Source organism: Centruroides sculpturatus, unplaced genomic scaffold (assembly GCF_000671375.1).
Source record: "Centruroides sculpturatus isolate CEXI.00-Female unplaced genomic scaffold, Cexi_2.0 scaffold68, whole genome shotgun sequence".
Lineage (NCBI taxonomy): Eukaryota > Metazoa > Arthropoda > Arachnida > Scorpiones > Buthidae > Centruroides > Centruroides sculpturatus.
The window spans coordinates 484,582-502,809 of NW_019384331.1; the positions used below are offsets into that span (position 1 = coordinate 484,582).

The following is an 18,228-nucleotide window of genomic DNA, read 5'->3' on the forward strand; positions in this document are numbered from 1 at the left end:
AGGAATCCGAACTATAGGAACCCATGTTATGGGGGGTCAACTGTACTATGAGATGATTTAAAAATTTTTTACAATGATAGAACAGTTTATCAAACCATGTATTAATACATTATGTTCCAAACTGTTTTAAATTGAAAACTGATTTTTCTGTATGTTGCTTAATATAATTGTTTTATTATTTAAAACAATGATACTAACATAAATTTTCTTTTTTTTTAGCAAAATCTTATATAACACGTCATCAGGATAAATTTGTTAACTCTTGATGACAAGCATATTACATCCTAAAATTGCTCAAATTTTCTAGTAAGTTTTCACTCCAAGGAAAACAGTTAAATTAATTTATTTAAAGAGTTTATGTAAAAAGTGTGATTAATTTTTTTAATACAAACTTTGTTGAATAGAAGCATTAACTTTAACCAGTTGTAAACTAGTTTACAACTTACTGTCATACCACTATTTTCTAATTAAACGTTTTTTAGTCCTATTTTCTAATTAAACGTTTTTTAAATCCTTATTGATGTGTATGTTTGTAGATTAATTCACTAAATGTTTACTACAATCTCTAGAGATCTCATTCAACTTACAAGTTAGTACAATTGTCAAAATCCATTCTGTTGTAAATCTGAATGCTTACCAAATAACTTGGATAGAAAATTGCTTTTTGTAGCATTCTAACACTACTTATCTAAAAAAGTCTAACTCTGAAAAAAGTTTTTAATAATTAAATCTGAATTATTGAAATTATTAAAGATGTGTGTTTTTTGACTTTGGTATAATGCTAGGTTTAGGGAGGAGCTTTGTAAAAATCTTTTCTTTGATAATTATTTATTATTATTTCTTCTTGTTAGATTGTCAGAATATAAATACTTTACCAAGGAAAAGGATGAATTAAATGGTTCAAGATTTTTATTACTACACCTTGTAATTTCCAACTATTTATGTTCAACTACCAATGGCATTTGAAGGAAAGTAATGAACCCTAAAAAAACTGTTTGATTCATTAGAGAAGTAAAAAAAAAAATTTAAAGTTAAGGTATTTAAAAGCCTGGGTACAGCTTGTTTCACAAATCTTGGCTGGGCTAAAAAATGCAAGTTAGCAGGGACCAATCTATTTACTTAGTGAAGGGAATGGATTGACAAATCTTTGATGAAGTCTGTATGTTACCAAAAGAGGGACTTGACCTTTTTAAAACTTCCAAAGCCCCAACCAAGTGTTGCACATTACCTGGCCAATACGTGAAACAATCTGTACTTTGAGAATGTTTAGATATCCATTTAATTCACATGCAGAGTTAATAAGCCACATCTCTGTCATTTTAAAGAATTAAACATGATATATATTTAAGATTACAAAAGTAATATTGCTTTATATAAAACTTGCTGTCAAATTTTATTTTTAATATGACACTTAGATTTTAAAAAATTGTACAAATAAATACTTAACATATATATAAATTATATATATATGTAATAATTGTATAAATTATACAGGGTGTCCATAAAGTCTGTGTGCAATTTTAAAAATTTATAACTTTTACAGATTTTTTTTTCTATCACAATTACTAATAAAGTATTAGAAAGCTTAATGTACTGTACTGTACTGTACTGTACTGTACCTAGTTTTAAGTAAAATTAGGATTGGAAGAGGTTTACCATTTTCTTGGCCTCCACATTCACCAGACTTCATTAATTTTATGGGACACGTGAAAACCTCATTGTATGTAACCAAACCTCAATCATTAGAACACTTGAAAGCTAAATAACTAATGTGATTTCAGGCATTATTGTAAATCAATTGGCAAATGTTTTTAGAGAACTACAAAATCGTATTACCCTTTGTATTACTAATGATAGAGGACATATGGAAACTTAAAATACAATAAAACAAAAAAATATAGTTGTGGCGTAGTAAACACTAGTATTGTGTTTTATTCCAAAGACACATGGCAAATTTTCCATCAAATTCCTTTATTAGTTGACTAATAAAGGAATTTGATATCAACTACTAAAGTCAACTAATAAAGGAATTTGATGGAAAATTTGCCATGTGTCTTTGGAATAAAACACAATACTAGTGTTTACTACGCCACAACTATATTTTTTTGTTTTATTGTATTTTAAGTTTCCATATGTCCTCTATCATTAGTAATACAAAGGGTAATACGATTTTGTAGTTCTCTAAAAACATTTGCCAATTGATTTACAATAATGCCTGAAATCACATTAGTTATTTAGCTTTCAAGTGTTCTAATGATTGAGGTTTGGTTACATACAATGAGGTTTTCACGTGTCCCATAAAATTAATGAAGTCTGGTGAATGTGGAGGCCAAGAAAATGGTAAACCTCTTCCAATCCTAATTTTACTTAAAACTAGGTACAGTACAGTACAGTACAGTACAGTACATTAAGCTTTCTAATACTTTATTAGTAATTGTGATAGAAAAAAAAATCTGTAAAAGTTATAAATTTTTAAAATTGCACACAGACTTTATGGACACCCTGTATAATTTATACAATTATTACATATATATATAATTTATATATATGTTAAGTATTTATTTGTACAATTTTTTAAAATCTAAGTGTCATATTAAAAATAAAATTTGACAGCAAGTTTTATATAAAGCAATATTACTTTTGTAATCTTAAATATATATCATGTTTAATTCTTTAAAATGACAGAGATGTGGCTTATTAACTCTGCATGTGAATTAAATGGATATCTAAACATTCTCAAAGTACAGATTGTTTCACGTATTGGCCAGGTAATGTGCAACACTTGGTTGGGGCTTTGGAAGTTTTAAAAAGGTCAAGTCCCTCTTTTGGTAACATACAGACTTCATCAAAGATTTGTCAATCCATTCCCTTCACTAAGTAAATAGATTGGTCCCTGCTAACTTGCATTTTTTAGCCCAGCCAAGATTTGTGAAACAAGCTGTACCCAGGCTTTTAAATACCTTAACTTTAAATTTTTTTTTTTACTTCTCTAATGAATCAAACAGTTTTTTTAGGGTTCATTACTTTCCTTCAAATGCCATTGGTAGTTGAACATAAATAGTTGGAAATTACAAGGTGTAGTAATAAAAATCTTGAACCATTTAATTCATCCTTTTCCTTGGTAAAGTATTTATATTCTGACAATCTAACAAGAAGAAATAATAATAAATAATTATCAAAGAAAAGATTTTTACAAAGCTCCTCCCTAAACCTAGCATTATACCAAAGTCAAAAAACACACATCTTTAATAATTTCAATAATTCAGATTTAATTATTAAAAACTTTTTTCAGAGTTAGACTTTTTTAGATAAGTAGTGTTAGAATGCTACAAAAAACAATTTTCTATCCAAGTTATTTGGTAAGCATTCAGATTTACAACAGAATGGATTTTGACAATTGTACTAACTTGTAAGTTGAATGAGATCTCTAGAGATTGTAGTAAACGTTTAGTGAATTAATCTACAAACATACACATCAATAAGGATTTAAAAAACGTTTAATTAGAAAATAGGACTAAAAAACGTTTAATTAGAAAATAGTGGTATGACAGTAAGTTGTAAACTAGTTTACAACTGGTTAAAGTTAATGCTTCTATTCAACAAAGTTTGTATTAAAAAAATTAATCATACTTTTTACATAAACTCTTTAAATAAATTAATTTAACTGTTTTCCTTGGAGTGAAAACTTACTAGAAAATTTGAGCAATTTTAGGATGTAATATGCTTGTCATCAAGAGTTAACAAATTTATCCTGATGACGTGTTATATAAGATTTTGCTAAAAAAAAAGAAAATTTATGTTAGTATCATTGTTTTAAATAATAAAACAATTATATTAAGCAACATACAGAAAAATCAGTTTTCAATTTAAAACAGTTTGGAACATAATGTATTAATACATGGTTTGATAAATTGTTCTATCATTGTAAAAAATTTTTAAATCATCTCATCGTACAGTTGACCCCCGATAACATGGGTTCCTATAGTTCGGATTCCTGTATCACGGCAAAAAATTTGCAACAGTATTTGTGCAAACATGCTAAAAAACTCCTATAATTCGGTAAAACGTCATCGCGGACTTGTGTCGCAACAGGATTGGTCGAATCTAGACCAATAGCGGATATTGCACAAACCGTTGAGTTTAAATGAGCAGTGGACCTACTAAAAACCATTTATTATTTAACGTCCATAAAAATTATATTTATATTAATGATGTCTCCAAAGTTCAGCAAATTTTTCGCAAAAAAAATAATTTATCAGGAATCACGCGAGCGCCATTCGATGACAAGCTCCACGATGAAAACAAGCTTAAGCAATGGCGTAGTCGAACGGTGCACACTCGGTAAGTAATCCTACAATTTTTTGTTTATAGCATAGTTTATATGGATTATTCCCAAAAAATTATATGTATTTTGGAAATGTTGAGTCAAATTAGTCTAGAATCGATTAATTTTATGGAAGAAACCTTTCAAACAGGCGCAGTCCATAAACTGCATATGTGCCTGGCTGTGATTGGCTGGACTCGTAGAAAATGGATTCATAAAAACTGGAATGTATCTACTGTGTTATGGGGGGATCGACTGTATTAAAGAATGCTAACGTATAATAAACTATATATAAACAATGAACAAATATTAAGATATTTAAAAGAAGCTTTCAGTTACTAATTTAATTTTAATAGTTCATAAAATTTAACTCACTGAAGTTAAAAATTGTTTTTGAATAATATATAAATATAGAATTCATAACTGCTTATAACTTGCTTAATTTACTTATTAAAATTCCATAACTGGAAAAAAATAAAAAGGAAGAGTATTCAAAATTATAGATTTTCAGATGAATAAATCAAGTAAACTAATAATAATAATTTTTTTTATCAAAGATTATATCCTACATCTTTTCATTTAAAACAAAAACTTGAACATAATTTTTCATTAAGTCAGACTTATTATCTTATCAATTAGCTCATTATACTCTAAATATACTAAAATTAATAAAACTTATTAGATATATTTTGTACTATTGTACTATAATTAATGTATAAATACAAAATCTTAAAATGTTTAAATTAAACATTGTGATATTAGTTAATATTTTGTAAGTTAGCCTATAATGCTAATTTTCTGTTTTGTTATTAATAAAACTTTTAAAATATTGAATATTTTTATCTGAAAAAAGTTCCAAGATTCAATTTTGGAATAAGAGTAAGATGTAAGATGGCACAAATCAATAATGCATATAACATTTTTAATTTTTGTAATCTAGAAGTATTAAATTTTAACTTTTAATGATGAAAATATTAATTAGTTTTTTCCTCAAGTAATGTATATGTATTTGTAATAATTCAATTTAGATAAATAATAACATATCTATTCTGATACGGAAGTTTCTTATCAGAATTACAAGACTGATAATTATTCATTGTCATTATTTATTAGAATTTATAAAAAAAAAAAAAATAATGCAATGATATCTTTGCTGTCAAAAGAATTTATACACTTAAATTGTAATTCATTTTCAACTGACTTGTTCTAAATAGTTATATCTGTGTAATTGAATCTTTCATAATCTTAATTTTCATCATATAAATCATAACTTGATTATTCATACAGAAGCTCAAAGCAGAATAACAAAAAATGAAGTGTTAAGATAATTTCGTACTTTGAATTTAACATTATTTTATCATTAAAGTGCAAAAATATTCTCATGTGATACCTTTAAGTTGTGTTATTGTTAATACTTAAATTTGACATTTACATTAAATTGTCAAATTTTGTAATATTTTATATTTTAATGTAAATGGTAACACTTAATTTATATGATTTTAATTGTTATAATGATGATTTTGTTATTTTAAATTATTTAAAATGTGAATTTTTTTAAAAATTAATTTTAATATAATTCAAAATAAAATAGAATTTACTTACTCATTTTTTTCAATGTCACTTGTAGCAGTTTGTCTTTCTACAGTAATCGTTAAATAGTAGAGATCATTAAATTTCTGCAATAGAAAGATGAGTATCAGTTCACAAAGATATTATTTTGGTTCAATATCACAATAAGTTATTGAAATATTTGTGCACATTTCTAAGACATCAAAAACAGAAAAAAATTACTTAAATTTTGATTTAAATGAAAATAAAATTATTATTATTCTTCTAGAAAAGTCTTATTAGGAATGTCTATATTGAATGGTACTGAAAAAAAAAAAAAAAAAAAAAATTAAAACTAAATACAGGCAGTCCTTGACTTTTGGACAAATTGCTCTTTCATACATGACACTTTGATATCTCTAAATAGCTTTGTGTGTGCTAAATTTGGACTTTTGTAGAATTTCAGCTTGAAACTTATTTGTTGGCTATCTTGCAATGACACTTTCTGCAAGTTTTGGTTCCAATGATAATTTTCATATTTAATAAATTATATCACTTATCTAAAAAAAAAACATATGACCAAAGAATTTTTAAATGTTTGATTACTAATAATTTTAACTATAAAAACAATACTAAAAGAACCAAAACATTTGTTTTATTTTTAAGTTATTATAGTAAAACATTACACATGAATATGACAATAGCTTATATGTAATTAATAGCTACAATTTTTTAAAGTTGAGATTCCATAAATAGTATCACATTTATAAAAATAAAGGATTAATGTGGTTGCAAAGTCCTTATGCTTGCTAATTGGATTCTCTGAAAAATTGATTTTTTTTCCTGAGTTGTTCTGGATTTCCTTTTTCATGTTGATACATAAGTCATAAATTCCTGATGACTGTTCTTAATGTCTTCATTTGTTGTAAGATTGAGAATTTCTAAATTTTCTTCACATTCAATTGGTTCATGATCATTTAATTCTCTTGGAGAAAAACACTCAATCTTTTTCCTATTATGTACTCTCTGGTGTTCATGCTGAAGACCTATCAAAAATGTTTAACAATTAATCCAGGATACACACAAGGATTTATAGCCACACTAGATTGCTTAATCAAGTAGATCTGAAAGACACAGATAGAGAGGTAAAAACTGTTTTTTGGATAAACAATGCAAATTTCACTGTTTAAACCATAAGTGTTAATTAGTTTTAGCTATCAAAATATTTAAGTTAAAGCTATCAAAATTTAAAATATTACTCTTTCCAACTTTACAGTATTATTATCAATATTATTATATATTTTCTGATACTATAAAATTACTTAAATTTTGATTTAAATGAAAATAAAATTATTATTATTCTTCTAGAAAAGTCTTATTAGGAATGTCTATATTGAATGGTACTGAAAAAAAAAAAAAAAAAAAAAATTAAAACTAAATACAGGCAGTCCTTGACTTTTGGACAAATTGCTCTTTCATACATGACACTTTGATATCTCTAAATAGCTTTGTGTGTGCTAAATTTGGACTTTTGTAGAATTTCAGCTTGAAACTTATTTGTTGGCTATCTTGCAATGACACTTTCTGCAAGTTTTGGTTCCAATGATAATTTTCATAAGTGATTTTGACGACATCTGTTTTCTGTTTAATCTATGATTTTATTGTTTTAAATAATTTGTGTGCATTGTAAGGTGTAAAAAAGTAAAGCATTATTTTATTACCTTAATATAAGTTTATAATTTTTCTTTTTGGTACTTTGGAAATAAAACTCCTTTTATAACATGCAATTTTATTATTGGACTTTTCTACACATTTTTAGAAACACATTATGTCTGGAAAGTTTGGGTCTGCCTATAATCAAATTTAAAGTTCATTCTTGAATGAATAAAATGTTAAATTCATTCAATGGAAGAATAGCTTACTACGAATGAAAGATCTATCTATTATTCTTAACTGAGTGATTAAAATTCATTAGTAAATCTAAAAACAAAATCAAATTTATTTTTTAGCTTTATTTCAGATTTAATAAGTTACCAAATTCTAATTTGAACAAAATTTCCTAAACACGCATTTAATTTGCATCTATTTATTTCTAATCAGTATTATTATTTAGAAAATTAAATTAGAAACATTTGGAAAATAGATAAACAGATGCAATACTAAAAATATTTAATTTTGTATAAAAAATCCAAAAATAGTTTACGGAACTTAAATTCTGAAAGATTTAAATATATTTTTTAATCAAAATTGTTCTTTACTTCCATTTAATACTATAATTTTATTGAAACGTTCCTTTGAGAGAGATCATTGACTTAAAACAATTTCATAAAAGCAAAAATGTGCTTGTATTTATTTATATATAATTAATTATGCATTTAAATTTTTCCATTGTTAGTTTAATATTAATAAATCTTAAACATTCAGAAATTTAACCAGTTAGCACACTTATTTTCACACTTAGATACTGGGAGTCAAAATTAGCATCGTAAGTAGAAATTGGGTTAAGTTGTCATTATCATTTTCAGTCTTTTCCCCTGCTTTGTCCTATCTCATATTTTTTCCCCTTTTGGATTATTTTCTATTGTAATTTTTCTCAAACTTGTTATAATGTTTCATTCTAAAGTTTTATTTTTACTTTTTTGGTTGGAAATTGTCATATCATTTCAAATGTTCAAGTAATTTAAATTACAACAGAAATAAAAAAATATATTTAAATGCATGTTTAGGCCCTAAAGGAATAAATATATTGTCATACCATATATCTAGGTAAACATTTATATCATCATTAGCATACAATGGTACCATACATTGGGGCACATGCTCCCCTTTTCATCTCAGTTGGCCTTTTCTTAATCCTCAAGGGGGCCCCAAACAGAAAATATTTGCCCATTGACCTATGCAACTTCAACGTATGTTGACCAAACACAATTCCTTGTTTTCAAGGCCAAGTTAGCCCAAGTGTAACCAGCACCTCCTTGTAGGAGCACTGATCCAATGTTGAATCAGAGTTTGAAGCACCTTGCATAATGTACAATGCCCTTTTTTTTTTTATAGCTTGTGGCCCCTTTTTCATAGTCTGTAGGCACCACTATTATCAGGTAACAATCACGGTGTAAAATCATCTACTTAGTTTTTAATACCCAAACTATCAAATTTCATCTATCTAGAAAAAAAATTGTTTTTGCTTCATTAATCTTTACACCAAACTAAAAAAATTCACAAATACAGTATATATATATNTAGGCACCACTATTATCAGGTAACAATCACGGTGTAAAATCATCTACTTAGTTTTTAATACCCAAACTATCAAATTTCATCTATCTAGAAAAAAAATTGTTTTTGCTTCATTAATCTTTACACCAAACTAAAAAAATTCACAAATACAGTATATATATATATATATATATATATATAATTTAATAAAAGCAATATTTTTTTTATTACTTATGGAAGATGTGTTACAATTTTAAGCTCACAAAGAAAGAATGAAATAGAAAGGTACTACTGAGAATTGTCACAGAAATTTTGTTATGAATAGTTTATAATCGGGAAGAGGCAAAATTCTTAAGGTGAATGAACAAAGCCATCATTAGTAAAAAATTAAAAATATGTATTGTTTCAGCACAAAAATAACCAAATTCTTTATAATCTTATATATAATGATCCAGCTAATGGAAAGTATGGTTCAAAATCTTGAATTTCAGGATGCAAATTTTTTTTAGCATTTCTTCCAATCAGCTCTTATGACTTAAATTTAAAAAAGAATTTGTCAGTTTGTATCACAAATACTAGTGCAATTAAAGAATATACTACAGCAGTGGTCCCCAACCCCCGGGCCGCGGACCGGTACCGGTCCGTGGATCAAATGGTACCAGGCCGCCCAAGGAACATTAAATTATTTCCATTTTATTTACTATGGTATTTCCTCGGATTTGTGCGACTTTTAATGGACGATGGAACAACAGAATAAACTGGACATAAGAAACACACTTTGGGTGTCATTGTCTCCTATTACCCCCAGATGGAACAGTCTTGTTGCAAAGAAACAAGCTCAGAGTTCTCATTGATTTAGCGTTCTAGTGAGTTAAAATTTTAAATCACATTATGTTCATTTTTTGGTGTAACTGTATATTACTTTGAAGGCATTTTTAAATACAATTAAATTAAAATAATTAAATTAAATTAATCTAAAATATAAACAATCAACGTGCCCCTCAGTGGGCCCAGTAAAATTATCAAACGTTGGCCAGTCCGCAGCGAACAAAAGGTTGGGGACCGCTGTACTACAGTATATAGTCTATGTTTTAGTTATATGAAAACCTCCCTGTCCTATTAAAACCCATTATTTAATATTTAAACATATATAAGATGCTATCATCAAATCATACAATGACTAATTTTAAGATCCAGTTCTTTACATCATGAGACTGCTTTTCATATGTTGGGAGTTATACAGGGAGTTTAGTATGCCTTATCAAAACATTCAAGCAGTAGATAGTCATCAGGAAAACAAAAATTTGCTTAAATATTATTGCTGAAACAAAATTAATCTAATAAATTTATTGCTGGTTTAAGTTTCATTGAAATTTAATACATTTCCATTTTTGTAAAATATTTTTAACATCTTTACTCCCTTCGGTCACTTACAAATACAGTAGAATCCACTTTATAATTAGTTATACTTATATTGATGATAGAATTAAGTGACATAATTAAATAAGACTACAGTTAATGGAAATTCTGGCATTAGTGACACTGATGTAATATCATTGCAAATTATTTTTGACAGGATGTTTTTGAAATACTCTTAAGGTGAAACTTATATATGTTTTCATCTATTTTTAATATCTGTAACATTAGATTATGATAAAGTTGTTTATTAAAATATTTTAAGTATTTTAATTAAAAAAATGTATGAAATAATTTGTAAAAAAATTACAAATTCTGTAAAGAGCAGCTTATTTCTTATTATAATAAATATTTAATTCAGTCAGCTATGTAAATAAAAATATTGGTTATTTTGACTTTCTAAAAATGTATCTAATACAGTCTAAAACAGTCACATTTATTAAAAATTTTCATTTGTCTTTCATAGTTATGGATAGATTTTTGTAGATATTAAATGAAAAATCTTATGTACATTTTTAAATTAAAAAATGTTTACTTATTACCAGCTAGGCTGTTGTATAATAAACTTTAATTGGTAAAACAAAGCAAAAAACAAGCTAGAATTTAATTATTGGAAATTATTTTATTAAAAAGGTAAAGTTTTAATTTATAAGTACTGTATTTGATATAAACAATTTGGTTTTTAATAATAGAAACATTAAAAATGAACAAGAATACTTTAATTTGCATTCATAAAAGAATCTCTTCCATCTAACTCTTAACAACAATCATCTAGTGAATGTAACCTTGAACTCATATGTATTTGTTTATATTCATCTTGAATTCAATTTATATCAATTGTAAAGCTATTTAAACTTTTTAAATTGTAAAATTCAGTTTTTAAACTGAAAATTAAACAAGAAAAATATTTCAAAAAATAATATTTTCAGATAATATTTTAGACGAAATTAGAAACATTATCTAATAATAATTTATCAAAACTTTATTATTCATTAAAAAATATAAAACAAATTTGTATATTTATAGTATAACAATTCCCTTTAGATTACTTTTAAAATCATTTTCAGGTTCTAACAATGTTAGATGGAAGAATCAAAAACTTTTAGTTAACATTAATTGCATTTAACTTAACTCTAAACATTTATCCTTCACAGATACTACAGTATCATAAAACATTCAAAATCCAGAAAATAGATAAATTTCTTTTAGTGTAATTTGTATAATAGTTATATAAAAGTAACTAGTATATTAATATTTTATAGCTTTCTTTATTGAGTTTTAACTTGCAATTAGAAACACACAGTGTATATGCATTATGCATGACTTTTTAAATTTAATACTGTAATTGTTTATAGTAGTTCAAATATTTGTTTTTTAATTTACTTTTACATGTAAATAACTGAAATTTATATATAAGTAATATGGCAAATAACAAAATTAGCTATTTTTAATTCTTGGCACTAATTTATTTGAAATTTTCATTTGGCTAGATGAGAATACTTTTATTGTCTCTCTTGGATTTGCATCAACTATCATCAAATATTCTTTATTGTATCTCTGGAAGTTATTACAACTTTAGTTTTTGTTTTGAAAATGTCCATAAAGCTTTATAGGAACAAAAACTATTTATATGTTGTTATAAGTTGAAATTTTCAATAAAATTTGTTATAAATTGGTTGAAATAGACAGGGTAGTTGAAAAATTTTTATATGTTGCAAAAATATCACTAATATGTAGTCATTTATAAACCACAAAATATGCTGCACATGAATGCATACCTACATGCATTCTCACATTTATGCAAATTGTATATCATGTTAATGTGCAAACATATACAGTTTAAACTGAGACTTTTGACTTGCCTCTATATAAAATATCTATATATTTTGATTTACCTCTATATATAAGGTAAATATAAACTACATCAAAATGTATCTTCTATTACAGATGTATTACAAATATATCTTCAGATTCCCCATAACAATGTATGGCCACTGCTGAATTAGTGTAATTATATTTTATTTCTTTCCCATTTAATGTTAAAATACTCAAAAAAGAAAAAATTATTATTAAAAGGAAATTATATGATCATTTAGAAATTACTAAATTAAATGAATATAAAATGAATGTAAATTTGATGGTCTAACTATTAGTGAGATCTGGCAACCACTTTATGACAGGTAGAGTCCATCGGAGATCCCATCCAAATTCCCCTTGCCCCATCTGGTTATAAGACAGTATTTTGTCAATTTATGTTGATCTCATACAGTGTAATTTATACAATTTTATAATGGTTTTAAGATCTTTTAATTTCAACTTTTTGAAGAAAAGTTTTTAAACCTAATTTTTATTTATATTTATATTATTAGTTTTATTCAAAACTTAGATAAGGTTTAAAACAAATTTTTTAAAAAATTAAACTCATAATTTTACCCATCTACAGATACATTATTTTTTAGGAAAATTTTAAATTTTATTTATTTAATTTTTTATCTACTTTATTTTATACAGCCACCTTTTTAAAGCAAATTTTATAATATATTCAGTCAACTGCCCAATTATCTAATTTCAATTTGTATTTAATAATTAGCTAATGTAAGTAAAAACAGATTTTTTGAAAATCTGTAAACACTTATGTATGATGTAATTTATAAATATTTCTTTTGCTAAGATCTGTACAAAAAACTAAGGACTGAGGAGGGATCATTAAGACCCAAAATGCATTCCCATTAATAAAGCCCACAGTATATCAATAAGAGTTGTGTGTGTGGTAAGTTACTGAAAAAAAACCAAAAACTTTAGGTTTTTTAAAAAATCCACAGAAATCAGTAATGAGGAACAATTAATTACATGCTAATGGTGATAATACTGTTTTGAAACACTCTAGTATCATTACTCCTGAACTTAATATGGAAAATATCCACCATCACATAATGCTATCCAACATTAGTTATAGCAATGTTGCATTTTCCTAGGCACTGGGTTGGGAATAGTGGATCAATTCTGTACCTGCTCACCCATTATTTTGTAACTTTCTGCACATATAGATGAAGGATTTTACTAATTGTTTATGAGCCTCATGACTTCCTTCAATGAACAGAAGCTCAGAATTGTTATTGTGATGTAGACAGTCATATTGCAAATGTTGGATAATGCTAAGAGGAAAATTGGTCATCACTTCAAATTCTTGTGCAGCACAAAAAGCACACATATTGAAGTTGTTTATCATTCTACAGTACTGATTTTGTGTGCAATAAAAATTTTTATATTACATTTTCATATTCTTTAAACAGTTTTATTTTGTTCTTTTGTTTTTTTCTTTTGTTCAAACACAATGTAGTGCAATCACTTGACCACTTGTGAAGTTTTATTTTATTGTTTCTAGTTGAAAAATTTTAGGACACAGAAACCCTGACAATTTTAGAATAATCCTCTAATGAAATTAATTAATTTAATTAATCTTTAATGTTTGTATGTTTAATTTCAGATAAAAATGTCCATGATTTTATTCTGAATTAGACTTATGGTTGAAATCTGTTGTTTGACAGAAAAGGATGTTTGCACTATGTATAATTATTTTTTATATATATAATAGAGTTTTTCCAGAAAACTGATAGTTTTTCTTAGCATTGAATGATACAAATTAATTAAAAAGCATTTGATCTCACCAGAAATTCCATTATCTTCACAATATCTCATGTTTGGTTTTATCTGAGTTAATTGAATTCTCTCTTGTGAACGCCAAGCTAATTCACATTGTTTTTTGACAAAAATATGCTTTTGTTACAAGTTTAATATGTTATAAATTAGGCTTGTTATTGTATGTAATACTCAATTGAGAATAATGTTGACAAGCAATTTTCCCAATGACACTATAGCAGTCAATGTATTAAACACACATGTACTGCAGGGTGTTCCACATAAGATCGATTCCAATTCACAAAATAATATAAATGAATTCAGGAAAAAGACATTCATTAAAAGCTTTATTTTAACATTATTTAAATGTACAGAAACTTAATGATGATGCTGAAAGTGGTATCCTTATGCATCTATGCACCTTTGTGTACATATAATTATGTTCAGTCTTAGGTAAAATATTGAGGTTGGTAGTTTAAATGCTTTCTTAGAATACTTTTGAGCCAAAACAAAATTAATTAGTGCTTACAGTTATTTAAGAATAGAAATCACACTTTGGGTATGATCTGCCTTTCACAATTTTGTTTTAACAGAAGCCAGTAAATGGGAGATTACTGGTTTTAGGATTTGGTGCAGCATAGATATGATACCTTTTGCTAGTTCCATTTTTGATTCTGTTGTCCAACTCTGATAAGTTTGCTCATTCGTGTAGGGCCAAAAGCATTCAATTGCTTTAAGTTGTGGAACATTTGACACATTTAATGTAAAAAATGTATTTCTCCAGAACAGTCTTGGTGATGGACAATTTAATAGGATTATCCATGTCTGACCAGAAGTAAACACCATGCTGATAGAAAGTAAGGAAGAGAATCAAATATTCCTGTATTCAATCTTAAGCATCACCTGAAATTTATAGTAAACTTTAATAGAATTACTTCAATGTTGACAATATGATAGAATTGTTAATTTCCAGCATAGTTGCTGCTGTTGGCAGTAAAGACTCGTCCAAAATAACAATTAAGCCATTTGAAAGTTTCAGCAGTCCATATACTTTCACAACTTCATTGTTTCCAATTAATTCTGACTGTACTTTGGTGCAGAAATTCTTTTCTGTTTGATCACAGTTTTTTTCTTTTAAAATACAGCATTTGCATTGTTGCAAAATATTGTATTTCTAAGCCATTGGATTCTATGTCAATTCAAGAACTCTAATGTTTTCAACCAGGTTTTGTCTTCTGACATGTTTTGAGACCTGCAACCAGATCCAGGTTTGCAAGCAAGTGGCTCATTTTTTATAATGTTAAAGATTGTCTGCCATGGAATTTGCATTTTTATAATGTGATTAACAGTGTAAGATTTACCTTGATTTTTTTAAAAATTTCTTTCTAAAAAATTCCATACTGAGTTCTTACTCATCAACTAATATTTCTTTTTGCTACTGATGTTTCTGTAAACAAAAGCAGTTGTTAGGCAGCTGCTTTTGCTATTGCGGTGCTTCAGTTGCCATGAAAATTTTAAATTATTTGTATGGATTTTTTGGTGTACTATATACAATCAACAACTTGTTTCTTGGTTAATTCACAAATCTTCCATTATTTTTAAAATGACATATGCTTCAATAGCAGTTAAAAAAAAACCTAAATATAAATGAAAGCACTTGCAAATCCTGCAAACTATTTTTAATAATTTAAAAACATTTGACTCAGTTTTTTTCACATTTAACACATTACTGCTAAAAAAGGCATATGGTACAAATTATCTGTCCCTTAAGACTCAAAACAATTATAAACTATTGTCTCTCTCTTTTTTTTTTTATTTCAGAATATCATAATTTTCAAAATTTCTGTATAAAATAAAATGGTAAGAAAATTATTTCTAATAAAACTGAGTTTTATTAGAAATAATTTTCTTACCATATATAGATGATTTGATATGTAATAGAGAAAGGGGTTAAGGATAATGAATCGAGGCCCAGTCTCTCAGCAATTTTGAAAAACAATGAATTTAATTTTGATATAAAATCTTGCATAATGTAAAATCCAGTTTAGAAACATTACAAGGCTACATGTTGAACCTTTAATCCAGCTACCTTGGGATCTGGCCATTGTCAGACTACAGAAAATGCTGGATTACAGAAATTGTCCTTTAAGATCTCTAAGGAAATTCCTATATTATCATATGCTTATTCCATACACATACTGCAGTATTATCAAAAGCTAGAACCAAGCTTCAGGAAATAATATAACTATTAATGCTTCCAAACAAGATTTTTTTTTTATTGTTTCATCAAATTATTATATTATGAAGTCCAAAATCAAAAATACTTCTTAGTTTCTATAGCTCAGATTACATCAGAAGTCAGCAGTGTGTTCTAGGTATGTAGGATCATTAAGGTCTAAACTCATCACATACATGTACAATACATCAGAAACAGGGGAGGTGCAACAAAATGTATATTCTAGGTAGAAAATAGGCTTTGAATGCATTACATAACTCTTAACTCATAGTCTGTAACTTATAACTCATACTTCATAAGTCTTAACTATATTTATACTCGAGTAATAGTTGATTCCATGTAAAAGTTGACCCCATTTTTGGCCAAACAATCTGGAATTTTTCATAGACCCCCCCACATAGAAGTCAACCTAGTATTTCTTGACAAAGGTCAACATTTTCCAGAATTTTTTCAATTGACAACACTGCTAGTGCATCTAGTTTTTCAGGATCAGTAGGGCTCCTTATAAAAGTTTATATTTACAATATTGAAAAGCACAGTTCTGACTGCTTTATTATCATGTAATTGCCATGAGGATTTTTGTTAACATTTTGAAAACAATTCCATTTCATAATTCCACTATGATCATCATCTACTGGTAGATATTTTCCAAAATGTATTTCAATAACTCAGTCTTCAATATTCATGCATTTCAGATCTAAAATAAAATAATTTTGGATGATCTGGTATTGGGGGCAAGAAAAATTTTCACTAAAAGAACCTAATGAATAATAAGGAATTATCACCAGCAACAACAAAAGTGGCAGAGGTTGTCTCAGCAGAGGCACCATAAACATGGACAAATGACATGTCAGCACCAGGTACCACCAGCACAAACACACCACAAATTTACAACTATAGTTTAAAATTTCTCCATCATTTTACATAAAAATGCAGAAAAAACAATAAATATACAGCTGCATTTAAACTGAAAGTTAAATGCAGCTGTATATTTATTGTTTTTTAAGAAGACAAATAACTGTAGCAGTAAGGGAATTTTGTATTTCAGAGAAACTTGTGAGAGACTGGAGAGAGATATCAAACAAACTTCAGGCAATGCCAAAAAGAAAAGTTGCTAACAGAGGTAAACCTAACAAGTTGCCACAATTGAAGAAAAAAGTTGCAGAATCCTTCTTGCCAATTTTCAAGTACCCAAAGTGTGTTACTCGTGAAGCCATCCAAATCCATGCACAAAAAGAATCAAAAGAAGAGTGAAATTTCAGATTTTAAAGCAAGTTCTAGACTAGGTTTATGAAATGGCATGACTTAGTACTTTTGTGCAATCTTAATTATCTGCCAAAGCTGCCTGCTAATCTAGACAATAAGATAATACAGTTCCACCAGTTTGTAATGCGAGATATGAAAGTGGTTATTGTTAGCCCACTAAGGAAAACACCTGACAAAGTAAACACATTGTAGTCACAACAAAGAAATAATTTATTTACATATGGTATAATGGTTTACAGATTTAATAAGGAATGCCAACTCTAGGATAGGTAATCCAGCAGTAACAACTAACCCAGTCACAGTGGAAATATAACAATGCTATAATGGCCACAACACACTGGATTGAAATGACAATAATTGATCCCCAAAAAGAAATAATAATTACAAAACAAATATTTCTTAAAACTAACTGTAAATACTAAACTTACTCTAATGAAACAAGAAAATGATAGATGACGAGAAGTAGCCAACATGGTGGATAGGACAGAACAAAGGATCCCGGATGTTATGGATGTCTTTATCTTATCATTAGGGGCAACATTGAACTCCTTGCACCAAATTCACAGTCTTATCTTCTCTTTGG

General features: G+C 27.1%; 1 protein-coding gene and 1 long non-coding RNA gene across 2 annotated transcripts in view; one reads left to right on the forward strand and one right to left on the reverse strand.

The window, feature by feature from the left end:
* Positions 1 to 18,228, forward strand: part of LOC111629973 (cytoplasmic polyadenylation element-binding protein 1-like) — a 72,641-nt gene that overhangs the window by 18,397 nt on the left and 36,016 nt on the right. The window lies entirely within an intron of this gene.
* Positions 1 to 18,228, reverse strand: part of LOC111629991 — a 39,531-nt gene that overhangs the window by 10,196 nt on the left and 11,107 nt on the right. Inside the window, exon 3 of the long non-coding RNA XR_002757434.1 lies at positions 5,927 to 6,000. This is a non-coding gene — a long non-coding RNA (uncharacterized LOC111629991). The remainder of the gene's footprint in view (positions 1 to 5,926; positions 6,001 to 18,228) is intronic.